Genomic DNA, 20,066 nt, shown 5'->3' with positions numbered 1-20,066 from the left:
ATGCTGAAGGGCAAGTTCCCATCTCCGGAGTTCTGACAGGTTGGTGTTAGTGGGAAGTATCCAGATAATCCGGACGGTGTAACACTGTGCCAAGATGTGCTGGCCGTGCACCAAGGCATGTTTAGCCACAGGGTGATCCTCATTACCAACAAACACTGTCTGCCTGTGTCCATTCATGCGAATGGACAGTTTGTTGCATGAATGGACACAGGCAGACAGTGTTTGTTGGTAATGAGGATCACCCTGTGGCTAAACATGCCTTGGTGCACGGCCAGCACATCTTGGCACAGTGTTACACCATCCGGGTTATCTGGATACTTCCCACTAACACCAACCTGTCAGAACTCCGGAGATGGGAACTTGCCCTTCAGCATATCCTCTCTTCTCACTATCTGCCAGGCCTCAATCTCCGCTAATTTCTAATTTCAATTTGCCGCTGCTCATACCTCACCTGTCTTTCAACATCATCTTTGCCTCTGTACTTCCGCCTCGACTGACATCTCTGCCCAAACTCTTTGCCTTTACAAATGTCTGCTTGTGTCTGTGTATATGCGGATGGATATGTGTGTGTGTGCGCGAGTGTTTACCTGTCCTTTTTTCCCCCGAAGGTAAGTCTTTCCGCTCCCGGGATTGGAATGACTCCTTACCCTCTCCCTTAAAACCCAAATCCTTTCGTCTTTCCCTCTCCTTCCCTCTTTCCTGATGAGGCAACCGTTGGTTGCGAAAGCTTGAATTTTGTGTGTATGTTTGTGTTTGTTTGTGTGTCTATTGACCTGCCAGCGCTTTTGTTTGGTAAGTCTCATCATCTTTCTTTTTAGATATATTTTTCCCACGTGGAATGTTTCCCTCTATTATATATATATATATATATATATATATATATATATATATATATATAAAAATAATGGAAAAACAATGAGAACCCTAAATCTGGATGACAGAGCAAGGTTTTTAATCCTGCCCTCCAGCAGGACCTTAAGCTCTGTACCGTTACACTCAGAAACCTAACTAAAGGTGTTACAGATTGTTTTTGCTGAAAATAGTTCACAGTACTTTTTTATTTATTTATTTATCCATCTTTAAGCATTTACATGCAATCAATGTCGTCATGAGTAATGTACAATTTACATATTAAGAAATATAACTATTGTGAGGTATCACACAAAGCTAAAGTATACATTTTAAAAGAACATACATACTAAAGGAATACATTTGATACATAAAGAAAGATATCTCACATAACTAAAGTGTGCATTTTAAAGAATGTGCATAATAAAAGAATGCATTTCATACATAAGGATTTCTCCACATGTTTAAAAGTTAAATGTGGAACTACAGAGACAAAAAAAGCTTAGGAAGAGGTGCAAACAGAGTTGCAAGTTTTTTTGTACGTCAGGTCTATTTTTGAAGAGTTTTCAAATTCTTTAACACTGTAAAAAGCTTTGTCTTTCAGCCATTTTTTAGTCTTACTTTTAAACATATTAAGAGAGACTTAATGTGCCTGCACAGGTAATGTGTTGAAAAGCCTTATTCCCATGTATTCATAACTGTCTTGTGTTTTCTTGAGTCGAGTTGTTGGTATGTCTATCTTAAATGTTTGACGAGTGTTATGATTATGAACGGACTACCTAAGGTTGTAACTGTTAAAGTTTTCTTTTATGTACAAAAGGCAGCTGTATATAAAAAGAGAAGGGACTTTCATTATCTGTAATTCTTTGAAGTATGACCTACATTATATGTTATTTTTGGTAATCCCAGAGATGCTCCTGATGGCTTTCTTCTGCCAAATAAAAATTTTCCTGGACCATGAAGAATTACCCCATAGAAGAATACCATAGCTAATATGGCAATGAAAGAATGCATAATAGGATTTTATCAGCAGGCTTTCAGAAACACATGTGCGTAATTTTTTCATTAGATAGATAACTCGCGAAAGCTTTCGAGATATGTTGTCTATGTGACTCTGCCAAGTTAATTTCGTATCTAAGTATATGCCAAGAAGTTTGGTAGAAGTGTACTCAATATCAGCATTGGATAAGCTGAAGGATATATTTACAGTCTTTTCATAGTTAATAGATTGGATAATCTGAGAAAATCTTTACATTGCTCCTTCAGTTTATTTATGTCCTTCCCTGAATTGATGAAAGTTGTATCATCTGCATAAAGCACAGATTTGCATGGCATATTGCTGGGCAGGTTATTTATAAACATTATAAACAGTAATGGCCCAAGCACTCATCTGTGGGGTACACCTCTAGTGACATCCAGTAACTGTGACTTTTGACTGTTGTAGCTTACAGTTTGCTTTCTGTTACTGAGATATGATTTAATGAAGGAGAGTTCTACATCCCTAATGCCATAACACCATAGTTTTTCCAGCAGTATTGTGTGGTTTACAGAATCAAATGCTTTGCTTAAGTCCACTAGTGTGACTTCAGCAGATAATTTGGATTCAAAAGAAGATTGCACAGTAGAAACAACATTCTCAACAGCATTAATTGTTGATAACTGGGCCCTAAAACCATACTGAGACCTAGTTAGTACATTGTTTTTTGACAAATGCATGTTAATTTGCTTTTGTATACAATATTCGCTTATTTTTGAAAAAATAGGTATCAGAGAAATTGGACAATAATTATTAGTGCAGTTTTTATCACCCTTTTTGTGTAATGGAATTACTACTGTCTTCTTTAGACGTTCTGGAAAAATATCACTGTCAAATATCCAGTTTATGAGTGTGCAGAGAGGGAATGATATCAAGTCAATTATTTTTTTGATCACAAAATTTGAGAGGCCATAAATATCTTCTGATCTGGAGCCACTTAACTTTGCCACTGATTTAATTACATCACTTATTTCCACATGTCCCCAATTACAGGTTGGCACAGTATCAGCAAAGTTTTGTAAAAACTGGTTTATATAAGTAGATTGTGAATTTGATTTTGAACTCTTCTTATGAGGAGATGAGGGATTAGGGTTAGCTGCATTGATAAAAAAGAGGTTAAATTCATCTGGGGTGACATTAACATCAGTTGTAACTTTTACACTATGACTACCTGTACCTAATTCTGCTTTAATGACCCTCCACGCAGCCTTACACTTATTATTGGAGTTTTTAATGAAGATATCATTTGCTCTACATTTTGCTAATCTGATTTGTGATCTATAGTGTCTCTTGAGGCTAACATATGTTGCATTGTTAACACTACCATTTTTTACCTTATCATAGCATATCAAAACCATTAATCTTAGCTTCTGTAAATATGGTGTGAACCACCTATGTGGAGTAGTTCTACCATGCTTTCTTGCCATAGTTTTGTTTCGTTTGGTAACCATTGGACAGGAGGTATTGAAAATTTCAGATAGAGTACTAACAAACCTGCTACAAGCCTCCTCAACATTGTTGGAAGCATATATTATACTATTCCAATTTAGTACCTTCAGCTTATCCCTGAGGCTATTTATGCTTTTATCATTTAATAACCTGACATATCGGGTTGGTTCACAATCCTCCATTGTTTCATTAATTGTTAGTTTTATCCATATACCTTTGTGATCTGTCAGATGGTCGACATTAAGGAGTCCCAATTCAAAATCATCTTTATGTATATCTGGGGGGATAAAACTGTTGAGACAAGAAAGTTGTCTTGTGGGACTATAATTTGCACAGAAGAGATTATGGGATCTTAGCATGTTAAGCAAATTAGTATTTTTGTGTGTTTTTTTCCTTACATCAAAATTTAAATCTTCTAAAATTACTGTCTTGTGTTTGGTGTATTTTTCTGTACGGTGAATAAGTTTATCTAAACACTCTACAAATTGATTGGCATCACCATCAGGAGAATGGTATATTGAAATAACTGTGAGTTTTAATGCTGGTAGTAGTATCCATAACAGGTGCACTGTCCTCTGTTGGTAGCAACTCATGGGTTATCAAAGAATATCAGTACTTACTATATATGATTTTGTTCATATCTACTTACTATATAGACAAGACCATGTTGTGATCTTAGCAAAAGGGCTTATTTCTTATGTAAATTACCAGTATTCAGTTAGTATTTATACATTGTAAAATGATGAAGACTGACAATTTACATATTAACAGCTACCACGAGACAACTATTTACCCAGTCATTCATGTACTGCAGATCCTGTCATGAAGGAGTATCTTTAAGGATATGGTACGAGTCAATACACACATTAACCGAGAGAAATAGCCTTTTGAATTTAATTCTATAAGTGATGTTAACAATTAACTGTCCATGGACAAATGTTGAGTTTCCTGTGGAACCATGATTTTACTCAGGCATGCATCTCTTTGTCCCAAGCAACTGTGAGTGGAATGACTGTCTGACTTCAGAGCTCCAAACAAATAGAAATCAAATGAGAAGGGATTGGGACTGTATGGAAGATGGGTAAGGGCTTCCCAGTGAAACTTCTGCAACGATCTCTCCTCGTGCAATTCCCATTTTTTTTGGAGCCCTGAAGAAAGATATTCATAGCCATCAATTTGTTGCATATGAATAGGTGCATGCCCAGGTACAATCATGATTCCATAGACAATTGCAAACATTTTTCTGTGAAGCTATTGACCATTGTCTCATAAGCTAAAAATGGTGAAGCTTGTGTTTTCTATCCTCTGAAACTTTGGTTATACAGAGGACACAGGGGACACTTTTCACCTAAGCTACATTTTGAACTGAGACAGTATAATTGTCTAATGATGTCTTAGTGAGTACTATTTGGTAAACTCTGGCATGACAGAGAAGATGACTTGCAAAACTGCACTCAAGGCATCACTTCAGTGTTACTAGCATGCTTTTGCAGAGTTTCATACCTGTCATAGCAACTTTCTGCCACAAACTGATGACAGTACTTTAATATATCTAATTAAAGACACAGTAGCAAATACTTTCAATGTATACACCATTCAATCTCAGCAAGATTTCCTCTGCGTAATATGTGAATGCAGTCAGTACTGTGATTTTGGGGTATGTTGATCCATGTCTCTTCTTACTTCTGGAAATCATCAATTTTTTTAAATTCAGAGTGCAACATTGATGAAACAGAGTGAGCAATAGAAGAGAGCATAACAAGATGTTTTCAATACTAGCAGAAGGCAATGGTGTAGCAAAAAGCTGCTTGTAATAGGTAATCTTTATTTATGACAGACTGTTTTGAATTCATCACCATTTTCAAGTATGTCTAGATTGATGTGTCATCCATATTACATCATTGCTGGACTGTCTTATAATTGTCACAATTTTAATAAGATGGTAAATGATGTCAATATGTTGAAAATGAAATGTTAATTACCATGTGACAGTAGTTTGACAGTTCCACTCTTACGACACAGCAGTATAAGAGTGGAACTGTCAAAGTACCATCACATTGCAATTAAATTTTCATTTTCAACATATTGACATCATTTACCATCTTATTAAAACAGTGACAGTTATAAGACAGTCCACTAATGATGTAATATGGACATCACATCAATCTAGACATACTTGAAAATGGTGATGAAGTCAAAACAGTCTGTCATAAATAAAGATTATTCATTATAAGAAGCTATTTGGTGCATCTTGTTGTGGCGTAGCAAGACAGCCACGCCACTCGGAGGTAGCCGAAAGGCACGCGTACACACACGCCGGCTGGCATGAGTTTGAAGGCTATTCTAACTGTCTCTCGGCAAATGAGAGTAAGGCTTCGTCAGTGTATTCGCTAGCAAAGTCGTCATACAACTGGGGTGAGTGCTAGTCCGTCTTTCTAGACCTGCCATGTGGTGGCGCTAGGTCTGCAAGTACTGACAGTGGCGACACGCGGGTCCGACATGTACTAATGGACCGCGGCCGATTTAAAGCTACCACCTAGCAAGTGTGGTGTCTGGCGGTGACACCACACATCTAATCAAATTATCATGTCTTTATCATACATATATTATGCTGCTGGTACTAAAGAAGAAAAATTCACCATTCACTTATTTCTGTAACTATTTTAGCATCATGTTAATCTGCCATATAGGACAATCTGAATTTGCAGTAACTTGCAGATATTGTTACCAAATCATGGTGGATGATCCACGTCCCTCACATCTTCCACGGCATTAACACCAGTAACATACTTAGCACATAACCCAAGCTGAGATCCAAAGGGGGCGAGGGTGGGGGGTAGGGACGGTGAAAGAAATGAGAATTGTAGAAGTGGAAATGGCAAGAAGCTACATTTAACACAGGAGAATTGCAGCACCAGTGAGCACCTGTCTATGTGGATGGGTTTCAGCCTGACCAGTAACATTTCAGCCAGGTAAAGGCACATATTCACATGTTGACTGTACCTGTTGTTTCCAACAATATAATGTGGTCTACAAGTATTTGGGTAGGACTGAAAAACCACAGGAACTTAAGCAAGGCAAGACAGAAAGGGAAAGAACCATCACTAACAAAATAAAAAAAAAAGAAAGACAACAGGAAGACTGCCTTCCTGAACATGGATGAACTCTAACAGAGTCAGCAAGCACCTTACACTCTCACATACCCATAAGCTGCAGACCTGTGTTCATAATCGTAGTGCTAAGTAAAACACAGATAATGGCAAGCACACACTTTAATTTTATATTGTCTAACTTATGGCCTTGTCGAAGTTGGGTTGAGACTATTATTATTAGGGCTCTGAAATTGATTTATGATGAATGTAGTTCTTAAATTTTTGGACAAATGTTTTCAAATACTGTATTTCTCTGAACCGAAATTTTTTGGATATTATAGTAAAGCACTTATTTTAAAAATTTTGTTATTATTATTATTATTATTATTATTATTACATTTGATGTATTATGTTTTTGTTACTATTAAAATCTATTGCACTCTGCAAGTGTGAAAATGAGAATGCCAGCATGTTATATTTGGTGGGTGGGTGGATGGTGGGTGGATGGGGGAGGGGAGGAGGCAGTAAGAAACTGACCACCCAACTCTCAGAGCTGAATCCTGGTACCATGCCTTAAATAGCCTAAAACAGTCTAAATTAGTTCCAGAAGAATAAAATAAATACATTTTTAAATTTATACTACTTATTTTACCAGAACTATAATGATATCCTCATAAGTAAAGAAGAAGTATATAAACTGCTAAAAAAAAATTTTTTAAAAAAAGTTTTGCACCAGCACCACTTGCCTATCTGTGTATGTGTGTATGTCTAGATACAAGGGGTGCAGGTAATGAAAGACTAAGCTTTATGAAACTGAAAAAAACATCTTTACCATGAAATAAAAGCCAAACAATAACAAAAAGAAAGGCAATCTGTGCAAAAGAGCACAGCTTTGCACATATGAGAGGCATTCAATAAGTAACGCAATACTTTCTTTTTCAGCCAATTTTGGTTAAAACAATGCAGAATTTTTTGTAGGACATCATGGAATATTTCCGCTTCAGCCACTATAGTTTCATGAAGCTCCAATTGGTGGTGGAACTTTACATAGCTTCCAGAATGGCGACTGTAACACAGCTGCATGCTAAGCAGAGGGCTGTAATTGAGTCTCTTTTGGTGGAAAACCAGAGCATCACAGATATTCATAGGCATCTACAGAATGTCTATGGAGAATGAGCAGTGAACAAAAGCACAGTAAGTTATTGGGCAAGGCATGTCATCATCAGAACAAGATCATACAAACCTATCCGACCTTCTATGTGTCAGCCAGCCACATACATGCAATGCTAGAATATGTGGACACCCCATTCGAAGTAATCAGTGGATCACAATCAAACACCTTGCTGCTCAACTGGATGTCTCTGTTGGTAGTGCTGACACACTCATTCACCAGTTGGGGTATTCAAAGGCGAATTCCTTGCCACCTGACAGAAGACCATAAAGAGCAGCAAAGGACCATCTTTGTGGAATTGCTTGCATGTTATGTGGCTGATCGTGGCAATTTTTTTATTGATCATCATCACAGGTGATGAAACACTGGTTCATCATTTTGAACTGTAAACAAAATGACCATCCATAAAGTGGCAGTACACCACCTTTCCTCTGAAGAAAAAGTTCAAACCTGCACCCTTAGCTGGTGAAGTCATGGTGGTGGTCTTCCAGGACTCTGAAGGGACTAGTCTGTTTGATGTCCTCTCACATGATGCAACGGGCAACTCTGAAGTATGAGGGTGGTTTGAAAAGTTCTCAGAATCAATACCAGAGGTCAGTGCCAGGGCAACAAGTTGTTCACGTGATATTCATTGGACTGTTGCCTGTAAACATGTGCCATGTCAGTGCTCTAGGAAGACAGCTGTGGTGGTGACATGGCTCTATTGTTGTTCCCGTGTACTGATTTGCAAAGATTGAAAAAAAAAAATCAAGATTCAAGCAGTGATTAAGTACTTCGTAAAGAAAGGTATGAAACAACAGTCATCATGCCGATGCACGAGGGGACTCTGTTCCTTCATATTCAATTGTTGCCAAGTGGACTTAGACGACGATCCGAGTATAAAATGGTTATGGAGGATTGCCGATTGAAAGTGTGTGAAATTGCTCACACTTGCCACATGTCTTCTGAAAGGGTATATCACATTTGAACCAAAGAATTTGAAATAAAAAATTATCTGCAAGATGAGTGCCGCGACTCTTGACACTGGATCAAAAATGTGTGAGAATGGACATATTGGAACAAGGTTTAGTCCATTTTAGGAGAAACGAACAAGATTTACTACACCAGTTTGTAATCATAGATGAAACTTGGGTGCACTACTATACCCAGAGATGAAACAACAGTCAAAGCAGTGGAAACGTGCTGATTCTCCACCACGAAAGAAAGCAGAGACAATTCCTTTGCCGGGAGAGGTCATGGCATTAGTGTTTTGGGATGCGAAGGGAATTCTGTTTGGAGATTATCTGGACAAATAATTACTGGAGAATACTATGCTAACCTCTTGAAAAAGTTGCAACAAAAGATACGCAAAAAAGGCCAGGTTCAGCTAGGAAACCGAGCGAGGTGGCGCAGTGGTTAGCACACTGGACTCGCATTCGGGAGGACGACGGTTCAATCCCGTCTCCAGCCATCCTGATTTAGGTTTTCCGTGATTTCCCTAAATCGTTTCAGGCAAATGCCGGGATAGTTCCTTTGAAAGGGCACGGCCGATTTCCTTCCCAATCCTTCCCTAACCCGAGCTTGCGCTCCGTCTCTAATGACCTCGTTGTCGACGGGACGTTAAACACTAATCACCACCACCACCTCAGCTAGGAAGAAAGTCATCTTCCATCAAGACAATGCGCGCCTGCACACATGTGCCTTCGCCATGGGAAAATTACCCAAACTAAGGTATGAACTGTTGCCATACCTGCCTTATTGACCTGATATGGCTCCATCAGACTTCCATCTCTTCCCAAAACTGAAAATTTTTCTTGGTGGATGAAGATTCACTTCAAATAAAGAATTGACAGCCAGAGTTGACAACTATTGTGCAGGCCTAGAGGAAACTCATTTTTTAGATGGGATCAAGGCACTGGAACACCGTTGGACCAAGTGCATTAATCTACAAGATGACTACATTGAAAAAAAAAGTTTCAGCGATGTAAGTTCTTCTTTTCTATTCCATTCTGAGAACTTCTCAAATGACCCTTGTATATTGTGCTACTCTCAGGAAATTGAAGAACTGGCTTCAGCATGCTCATTGCCACAAAAATGTGAACAAATGTCTCCTGCTCTATGACAATGCAAGTCTCACACAAGTTTGTGCACTCTGATAGGAAGGTGCAAAACTGCACTGGACTGTTCTTCCTCATCCACCCTACAGTTCGGATATTGTATCTTCCGACTTCCATACATTTGGCCCTATGAAGGATGCACTCCATGGGAAGCAGTACATGGATGATGGGGTGGTTATTGATGCAGCAAGATGTTGGCTCTGACGTCGACCAGCAAGGTGGTACCATGATTAGAAGTAAAGTGGTACAAGGATGTTGCATTGAATAAAGATTATATTGAAAAATAGGGTTTATAGCCAAAAGAGTTGGGAATAATATAGTGTATTGGATTCCTGAATAAAACCAACCAGCTTCAAGAAAAAATGTGTTGCGTTACTCATTGAACACCACTCTATATGTGAAATGAAAATCTGCAGCTGGGTGACATTCCACACCATGTTGTTCCAGTTTGTAATATCCTTGGATCATTCTTGACATATTGTTGACAAGGTAGTCGATATTATGCTGCCTAACCCTGTTTGCTCCTTACATTATGGCACTCCTAAGCTCATGCATTGTGTGAGGAGGATTCCTCTGACAGCGCATTACAAACTCCTACTGCTCCCAAGCTTGTTCAGTAATGCTCATGCCTGCAAACACCACAGGCCATTACATTAGGTTGATTCCTCCCTCCTGCTGGAAGGCGTTCAGGAGTTGGGCTTTGTGTGCTCTTGCATTATCTTTTTCAGAGACAAATCTATCACCAAAATGTAGATTGCAGGGCTGGATAATAGGTTGGGAGATCACATCTTGCTATTGTACAGATCTCAAAATACCCTCAAAGGCAACTAGGCACACTGAAGAGACATGGGTGAATACAGGTTCCATTCCAAGTGTTTCTTCCATTTCTGGTATTTCCTTGCTCAACGTCTTTGTTCAGCTGGGTGCTTAATGGTGGAGGGGTTGTACTGTCATTTCTTAATGGATCCCTAGAGGTAAAATTGATTGTGTAGACATGGTTGTGTAGAATCTGAGTCAATGCAGCTCTCTCATTTGCCTCCAAAGTAGATGCGTTCAGTTCTGTTGCAGTCTCCTTGGGGTGACTACAAGCCATAATTTGTAGTTAGTGGTCGTCAGATGAGGACGATGATGATGATGATGATGATGATGATGATGATGATGACTGGACAACCGCTACAAGGCAGACCTGCCATGTTGAGGGTCTCACGACAACAGCTGAATGTTGAAAAGTGTACAGATGCCGCATTGTTCTACTCGCGACTGGAGACCATGCACGCTCTACTGAAATTCAGATTTACTTTCACTCTAACACAGGGTATGTAGCGATTTCCTCTGCTGCAAATAGTATTGAGGAAGAAGCTCCTGATGAAAAAAGACACAAAGTATGCAAGTCATGAGAGTGGTACAAAACTTTACCCTAGAAGTTTAATACTTATGATTCCAGTACTTCGTTTATCTCTGTGAGTCTTGAGTTTCTCCCGGCGTATTTGATAATCAAAATATCCACGGGTGTACTGCCGGTCTACAGTGTCCAGCGGGCACTGTAGACCGGCAGTACACCCGTGGATATTTTGATTTGTTTATGTCTGATAAAGACTCTTGGTGCGGCCTAGAAAAGTTTTTAACAAATACAATAAACATTCCCTCTCTTTTCTAGCGTTTATCCCATAGTATGGTGGCCCCTGCTTTTTTTATGATCCGAAATTATATATATATATACTCTCCACTTTGTGGCCGGCTGCCCCTCCAGTCGCCAGTCAACCTAAGGGAGAGAAGTAATGTGCGCCGTCTGTCTGTGAATAGTGTAAATTTTATTCTGTGTGTGTTTCCGTATTTGAACTGTGTGTGAGATGGTTCAAATGGCTCTGAGCACTATGGGACTTAATTTCTAAGGTCATCAGTCCCCTAGAACTTAGAACTACTTAAACCTAACTAACCTAAGGACATCACACGCATCCATGCCCGAGGCAGGATTCGAACCTGCGACCGCAGCGGCCGCGCGGTTCCAGACTGTAGCGCCTTTAACCGCTTGGCCACCACGGCCGGCAAACTGTGTGTCGGTCGTATTTTCTGAGGCGGAGATTGGGAACCGGCCCAACATGTGGAAAACGCCTAAGAACCAAATTCAGGCTGACCGGTATACCAGACAAACAGTTGTTAATACGCCGCGCGGGTCCGAACCAGGTTGGCTCCCGTCTCAGAAACTAGCGCGCTGCGCTTTAAAAAAGAGCATTAATAACAAGTCATCAATACAACCCTTCATTATTACAAGGAAATACTGCAACTATCGGAAGTGTTGAAAGAACAGAAAACCGACAGTAATGCGTACGCTTCCAGTAAAGAAGGATCACAGATTGTAGCAAGAGATCCCTGAAGTTGGCGACAGCTATAACTTTCATATCTCCAAGTAACGTTTTGAAAGGGTATAATGTAGAACGGCCGCGATAGCTTAGTAACGTAATAAAAAATTATAAAACACGATGTTTTAAAAAGAAACGCTTTTATTGATAGCTGGCACTAGTTATAGGAATGCTGTGATAATCTCGCCTTTAAATCATTTAGATTTGTTGAGGGTGAATTTTGTTGGTGTCCCGGGCTCATTAATACGTGAAAGCTAACAGCACCCAATTAATTTATGAAACTAGGAAAGACACTTCCACTTATCTAATCTGAAATTTGCTTGCTACACTGCTTATCCAGCTGTAGATCTGAAATTTGTTTACCGTTGCCCTTATCGTGAGGGTAACCAACAATGTCCTATCAAATCAAGCGCCACCCATTAAATCAAAATGGAGTACAAGGTAACATTTGCGACTTTCGATACGGATTCAGTGCTATTCTCTTTTGTATAGCAACCCTCTCCATCATAGCCCAAGGTGACAGACATTCTATAAAGCTTGTTCAATTTTGTCACTTTTCATATGGTAACAACTGTTAAGTACTTCTTTGAGTGGAAACTGTAGATTGTAAGCCATCAGCTCGTTTACTTTCAAGTTTTTATGAATTTAGGACCAAACGAGAACTTAGTGCTGTCGGTAAACGGATTACTGCTTGCCTCTAATTACGGTCTAAAATAAAAGCAGTTGTGATGGTAGACTCATTTCATTTATGAATATTTTGAGCTATCCCAACGTAAAGGTTCTGCTTTTTCGTGAGATCTGCGAATGTGATATCTGCTTACATTTTCAATAGACCATTTCCATGAAGATGGGGCACGGTATCTTGAATAGTTAGCTAACTCCTTGCATAATGTTCGACATGTCCTGTTACAAAACGAAATCTGTCACATGGTTTGCAGAAATGGTACTTTTAATCTAGGACTTTCTCCACATACAAGAATGAATTATGTAATGATTTTGATGTATCTTTTTCTATTTTATACATTACTTCCAACTGAAAACGTGTGATCTTATTTATCATCTTTCTCATTCAGTTATTTGTGGCAGTAACCGTTTTTTCGCTTGCTTTTTTTTCTCGTGGTCTTCAGTTCGTATTATATTTTCTTGAGTGCGTTTTTGTAACTGAGCTGCTGAATTTTGTTACATTTTAGTGATTTTTTTAATGAATACGAATTTCTGTTAGACCATGGCTATGGTAACCAGTGGCTGCGGTTCTTCAAGAGAAAAGAACTTTTACAATTTTATTTCTGACTGTTCTTATGCGCTGTATACGTGTGTGACTAAAACTGTATTTGTCATTTCCTGATGGCATCTGTGAGTTCATCTGTAATCTGGAAGTTTTGTTGTGATTTCCTGTTCATCTAAATTATTTTCTGTTTACAGTCCCTAAAACATTCCTGAAAACTTCCCCCTACTACTTTTCGGTGTTTGTTGTTTGAGAACTGCCACATTGTATGATAATTGACGAGGTATCATGTCTATTTCATAATGTTGTTTGCCCTCTCTGGTGCTGACTTTTTATGGTATCTGCTCTAAGTGAATTTTCACAGTCTTTACAATATCATAAATCTTTCTGTATTTGCTTATCGATTTATCCCCGATGGTTTAATAACTTACACAATTTGGTGGTTAAATGTTGATTGATGAATACTGATCAGGTCCTTTTTGTGCACTGTCTCTTCTCACAAGAATTCTTTCTTTACACATTGTGTTGCTTCTTGTCTGATACTGCGTAGGTTTCTATTATTTAGTCAACCGCGTGTATGTTGCGGTTCAGTATTTTTCATTTACACAAAAAATTATCTACGGCAGGATTCATATGAATCATATGGTGAGTACCAAATTGTAAATACATTAAGGGAGACGTCCCTGCGTGCTACTCGGCCACTACGAGAAACGGTGCGTAGTATTATCGATTTTCATTGAAGTGTCGTACGTCAGGGTGTCATGCCTCGTCATTAATGGCAAACACGCAAGTGACATGCTGACGCAGTAGTATGGATCGCTGTGCTCTCATGACGGTAAACAAGGCTCTGGGACTGGGTAAACATGTTACACAGCTAGAGAGAGGAACACGTCGATGGCATTACAAGAGACCGTGTATTATCATACAAGGGTAGTGCAACATACAGCCAACTACAACATGAGGCTCCATGTGAGAAAGTGGCAGTTACTTCTTTGCCTATTAAATTACGTCATCATATGCGCTGTATTCAAATACTCAAGATCCATCTGTTCGTCTGACGGCAGTTAATGGATCTGTCGGTAACAAGGAATCTCGAACGCTATCAGTGGATCAGTGCTTCCAAGAAATGTTCCTACTTCGGTCTACTACATTCATGTGGTACAGATACTTTCAGAGGGGTGACGACTGCCTCAAAGATGCTAACAGACTGGTTGGACAGGTATACACTATACTATCAAACAGAGGAATTCTTGGATTTATCGGCCGGCCGGAGTGGCCGTGCGGTTCTGGGCGCTACAGTCTGGAACCGCGTGACCGCTACGGTCGCAGGTTCGAATACTGCCTCGGGCATGGACATGTGTGATGTCCTTAGGTTAGTTAGGTTTAAGTAGTTCTAAGTTCTAGGGCACTGATGATCACAGCAGTTAAGTCCCATAGTGCTCAGAGCCATTTGAACATTTTTTTGGATTTATCAGCAATTACAGATTTTTATAGGACAACATTGAAGAGACTTCTTCGTTGTAAGTACCACGTTTCTGGCAAAAGCAGATACGACACAAATAAAGTTTCCTACGTGAACAGAGTTATTTCAACTAGCGGACAGCAGTTTATTATTATGATATTGCTACGAAGACTAAAAAAATTAAATTTTATTCGCCATCAGTTGCAGTCCGGATCTCCGCTTACGAAGAAGAGAATAATTATAGTTTTCTTCACAGTAAGGAGTCAATAAATAATGATACATTTCACATTTACTGTTTTTTTTCTAAACAACTGTTGCGTTCCACATCATATTTAGATATTTAAAAGTCATTTATGCAACACTAACTCTGCTGACGTTTACAAACTCCCATCGCATCGTCCTGGTTGTATGCAAGCAGCATATCAACGAAGCTCTTCAGGTTGCAGAGATTCAAGGGGCTACCGGAAAATATCAGCTTGCCCTGGGCGTGCTGTACCATAAACACGTGGTTAAGCTACTTCACAAAAAAATAGCGATCATATTAGGATTTGATAATAAATCCTATTAATAACGGAATGTAGCGCAGACCACGTTTATATCCTAACAGATTTGGTACCAACGCTGAACACGAACAAGTTAAAGCACTCCAGTGGCCACTCTACCCGTGACAAAGAATTGCAACTCGAATCATTTACATACCCACCGATTATGTGTACGTGGACTGTCTTCTGCGTACTTAACTTTTTTTTTGTCAGGCAGCTTATTCTCACTGAGTGTCTCCACATTTTTGTTTGTTTCTTCTTCAACATGAGTTTCGTCCGTGGACACCGAGTCGGTATGTACGCTATATGACTGTGCCCAGTGCTGCTTTCTGTTCACGATCGCACCATGGAAGACGATGCTCTCGCATGTAGTCGGTAAATGACTTCAATAGGACAAAGTCGCTTCAAGGAGCGACTGTCGAGTGGTTTTTGCATTGTTCAACAGTCTGCGCGATACATAGTGGTAGGACGCACCGCTGTCCAGTGTAATTGGGCTTTAATTTGGTGACTTAGGTTCGCTGTGACTTCTTAGCATCTCATCTATGCTCCCTTGAGTCTGGCTCGTGCACAATAGCGAAGCCGGGATCTGAGATACGAGGGGAAAACTCTTATCACTTTCACGACGAATAGCGAAATAGTTTAGAGATAGCGCGACAAAGGGTTCTGTGTATGCTTGCTACTAGTCAGTAATCCTTTCATATTCCTCCTCTCTTCAGAATGATACTGAATTAATGTCAGTTTGTGTGTCGGAGAAGGGATCGAGTTCAGTTTTTGAAGACCACTTTTATGTGGAGGGAGCGCTGCCTCCTAACTATTTGGCCTTATGCTTTTTTTTAAGCAGGTACTGCTCATGACTTAATTGGTCTGTTTCTTGTTGTACGTTTTACAAATGGCTCTAAGCACTATGAGACTTAACATCTGAGGTCATCAGTCCCCTAGACTTAGAACTACTTAAACCTAACTAACTAAGGACATCACACACATACATGCCCAAGGCAGGATTCAAACCTGCGATCGCAGCAGCAGTGGGTTCCGGACTGAAGCGCCTAGAACCACAAGGCCACATCGGCTGGCGTAGGTTTTACCTGGTTGCGGCAGTAACCAGGGTTTCAACAACATACCGCTGGGTCGAGTATCATTCTAACTCGTCCCCTCCTGCCCTCCCCCTCCTATCCCCTACCCCTCCCCCGCGCCTCCACCGCCTCCTTCATACCCATTCCGGAAATTTTGCGTGGGAAGACTGATTATCGGTGAACCTCCGTATTAGCTGTGATTTCGATGATTTTCTTGTCGTGGTCATTTCGTGACATGCCTGTGGAAGGAAGTAATATGGTGCGCGAGTCCTCTCGGAATTTCAGCAGTAAACCTGTCCAGGATGCACGGCGCCTCTCTTGTAGCGTTAGCCGCTGTAATTTGTTGAGCATCTCCGTAGCTCGTGCGCCACGTTTTATTGGATTGCGTTTTATTTTCTGACCAGCGGGCCGCGGCTGACTTGCCAGCGGACCTGCCAACTCTTTTAGGCAACTCTCGGACGAATGTGGTTAAAGTTTTAAAGTTCTGTGCCATGTCAAATGTTTTTACAAAGATTTTAGGGAGAGGATTTTAATTTGCTCACTGTGTGACAAGCTCGCCCATATTTTATGTAAGTAGCCAGCCAGTGACAATTTCAGTGGCATTCTTGTTGCTATGTTTTCCCTTTCCTTCGGTTTTACTTTCTTGAATAGCATTTCCTTCTTTTCCTGCTTTCTTTGCGTGTGTGCTTCAGTTTTCTTAGGTGTGTCCACATTCGTTCCTTTCAATGTGTGTCAGGGCGCTGATGACCTCGATGTTGAGCGCCCCTAAACCCCAACACACACACACACACACACACACTCCGTAGCTCTCTCGGCTTACTAAACGGACCAGTGACGAACGCGCCGCTTTTCAGTAGATCTTTTCTACCTCTGCTATTAATCCAATCTAGTAAAGGTCCCAGGCCGACGAGCAATCCTCCAGAAGATGTCGAATGAGTGTTATGGCGACGTCCAAGAAAAGAATAAACAGCAGAGGTGACAAATCAGATCTCTAACATACTACCACCAACAAGGGAAAGTTTCCCAGCAATCGTATTGGGAATGTGGTCAACAAAAAAAGTACGAACCAGCGATGTACCAAGGGTACGGGCGAGAAAATATCTAGGAAAAGACAGCAAGGGACCATGATACTCTGAGTCACCCAAGAGCAGTTAATTTTACAACAAAGGGACACAACGGAACGAAAGAACTGAAGGTGAGGATAAAGGGTTCAGTTCAGTAAATTGGACGAAGGTGGCTTTCGGCCCTTAAAAACACGTGTAACTAATAAAGGAGCACAGAGCTGTCCATTAAAATTGCAACACTATGAACACGACGTTAAAAAACATCAAATTGGCGTGGAGTGTGTTTTATGCATTGACACGCAAATGATTAGCATTTCAGCCCAACCACACAAAGTGGATAGTGTTGTGACTTGGCAAGACAGCCAAGTCACTATGCGAGGATGCCGAAATGCACGCGTTAAGCTCACGCAGACTGGCGTGAGGTCTGGAACAGTAAAGTAGTTGAGTCTAGTAAGAAAAGAACGTAGTTGCTGGAATACTTAACTTTAATCCATAGTTGGTGTACATCGCTCTTGACGGTACATGTTTCCATAGATAAATATTAAATGATACTGGCGCCTTGCTAGGTCGTAGCAAATGACGTAGCTGAAGGCTATGCTAACTATCGTTTCGGCAAATGAGAGCGTATTTGTCGATGTAGCAACGCTAGCAAAGTCTGCTGTAAACTGGGGAGAGTGTTAGGACGTGTCTCTAGACCTGCCGTGTGGCGGCGCTCGGTCTGCAATCACTGACAGTGGCGACACGCGGGTCCGACGTATACTAACGGACCGCGGCCGATTTAAAGGCTACCACCTAGCAAGTGTGGTGTCTGGCGGTGACACCACAGATAGGAGTCACGCTATCTAAAGAAAAGATTAGACGGCAGGTTATTATTCAGAAATCGGATATATATGTTGGTTACTTGAGTGATGATAGTGTTAGGCATTGTGAAAGAAGCAGAAACGTCTATCAGCACGTATCGGAATTCGGCAGTGGCAGTTTGTGGCCTACTGAGACTGTGGTTTATCGTACTGCAGTATTGCTTCTTACGTTGGTCGGGATCCTACGACTGTCATGTGAAAATTGAATCGATGAGTTCAGGGGGCCATACTCAGCGTCATGAAGATCTAAATTGTCCCTCGGCAATGGCACCCTATAAAAAGAACATGTTGTTCCGTAGGCCGCGCAGGATCGCACAGTCACATCTCGTATCTTCGGTCAGGAAATGGACTTGTCAGCAGCAAGACAGCTTCGATGCGGACAGTGCGATGATGTCCGTTGCACTAACGAATGACAGCACGACGACCAGTGTTGCGGCTTCCCCAGACGCGCCAGCAGAGGGGCACGATGACAGTGGCGTGCCCAATGGCAACACTGGACACAGCAGTGGCACCACCTTTCAGGCGATTCCAGATACGGAGTACAGAATCAAAATGGGCATACCTGTATGGAGGCTAAAAGGAAAACAAGCGTTGCCAGATTGCATTCGTCAGCGTTACATAATCCGGCACCCGAGTACACAACACTACCATGTCATTTACATCCACATTACTGCTCCACGATTAACACTAAGTGCACAGCAGAGAGTTCATGGAACCATCCTCGGCCGAGCGGCTCTAGGTACTTCAGTCTGGAACCGTGCGACCGCTACGGTCGCAGGTTCGAATCCTTCCTCGGACATGGATGTGTGTGATGTCCTTAGGTTGGTTAGGTTTAAGTAGTTCTAAGTTCTAGGGGACTGATGACCCCAGATGTTAAGTCCCATAGTGCTCAGAGCCATTTGAACCATTTTTGAACCATCCTCAGACTATTTATCTAATGTTGCACTCTCGAACAGAGGTGGGAAAAACCAACACTTAAATATTTCCGTGAGGGCTCTGATTTCCCTATTTTATGACGATGCTCGTTTTTCCCTATGCAGATCTTGACCAAGAAAGTAATCTGGTATTTGTTGGAGAAAGCTGGTGATTGAAATTTCGTGAAGGCATCTTGCCGCAACAAAATATGCCTTTGTTTTAATGATCACCACCCCAACTCGTTTATCGTATCCATGACATTCACTCTACTTCGTGATAATACAAAACGAGCTGTCCTTCTTTGGACTTTTACGCTGTCCTCCGCCAATCTTACCAGGCAAGGATCCCACACCGCTCAACAACACTGTAGCAAAGAACGGACAAGAGTAGTGTAGGCAGCCTCTTCATCAAACTTGCTGCATCTTTAAAGCGTTCTGTCACTAAAACACAGTCTTTGGATTACCTTTCGCACAACATAAGCTATGTGATCGTTCCGGTTTAAGTTCTTCATAATTGTAATTCCTAGGTATTTAGTTGACTGACAGCCTTCAGATTTGGGTGACTTACCTTGTACCCAAAATGTAACGAATTTCTTTTGGGAATGATGTGCATGACTTCACACTTTCCCTTATTTACAGTAAATTCCCACTTTTCGCACCATGAAAATATCATGTCTAAGCCATTCTGCAATTGTATTTGGTTTTCTAATGACAGCTTCACCTGCAAACAATTTAAGAGGGCAGCTCAGATTGTACCCTGAACCGTTTATACAGATTAGGAACAGCAGAGGTCCTACAACACTTCTTTAGGGAACGCTGGATATTATTTTTGTTTTACTTGATAACTTTCCGTCTGTTACTACGAACTATGAC

At 40.7% G+C, this 20,066-nt stretch overlaps 1 protein-coding gene across 1 annotated transcript in view; it reads right to left on the bottom strand.

The window, feature by feature from the left end:
• LOC126174905 (hexokinase-1-like) overlaps positions 1–20,066 on the bottom strand; it is a 272,384-nt gene that overhangs the window by 34,629 nt on the left and 217,689 nt on the right. The window lies entirely within an intron of this gene.

The sequence above is a fragment of the Schistocerca cancellata genome, chromosome 1, assembly GCF_023864275.1.
Source record: "Schistocerca cancellata isolate TAMUIC-IGC-003103 chromosome 1, iqSchCanc2.1, whole genome shotgun sequence".
Classification (NCBI taxonomy): Eukaryota; Metazoa; Arthropoda; class Insecta; order Orthoptera; family Acrididae; genus Schistocerca; species Schistocerca cancellata.
The sequence above is the reverse complement of the archived record's forward strand: the minus strand, read 5'-3'. Positions and strand labels throughout refer to the sequence as shown.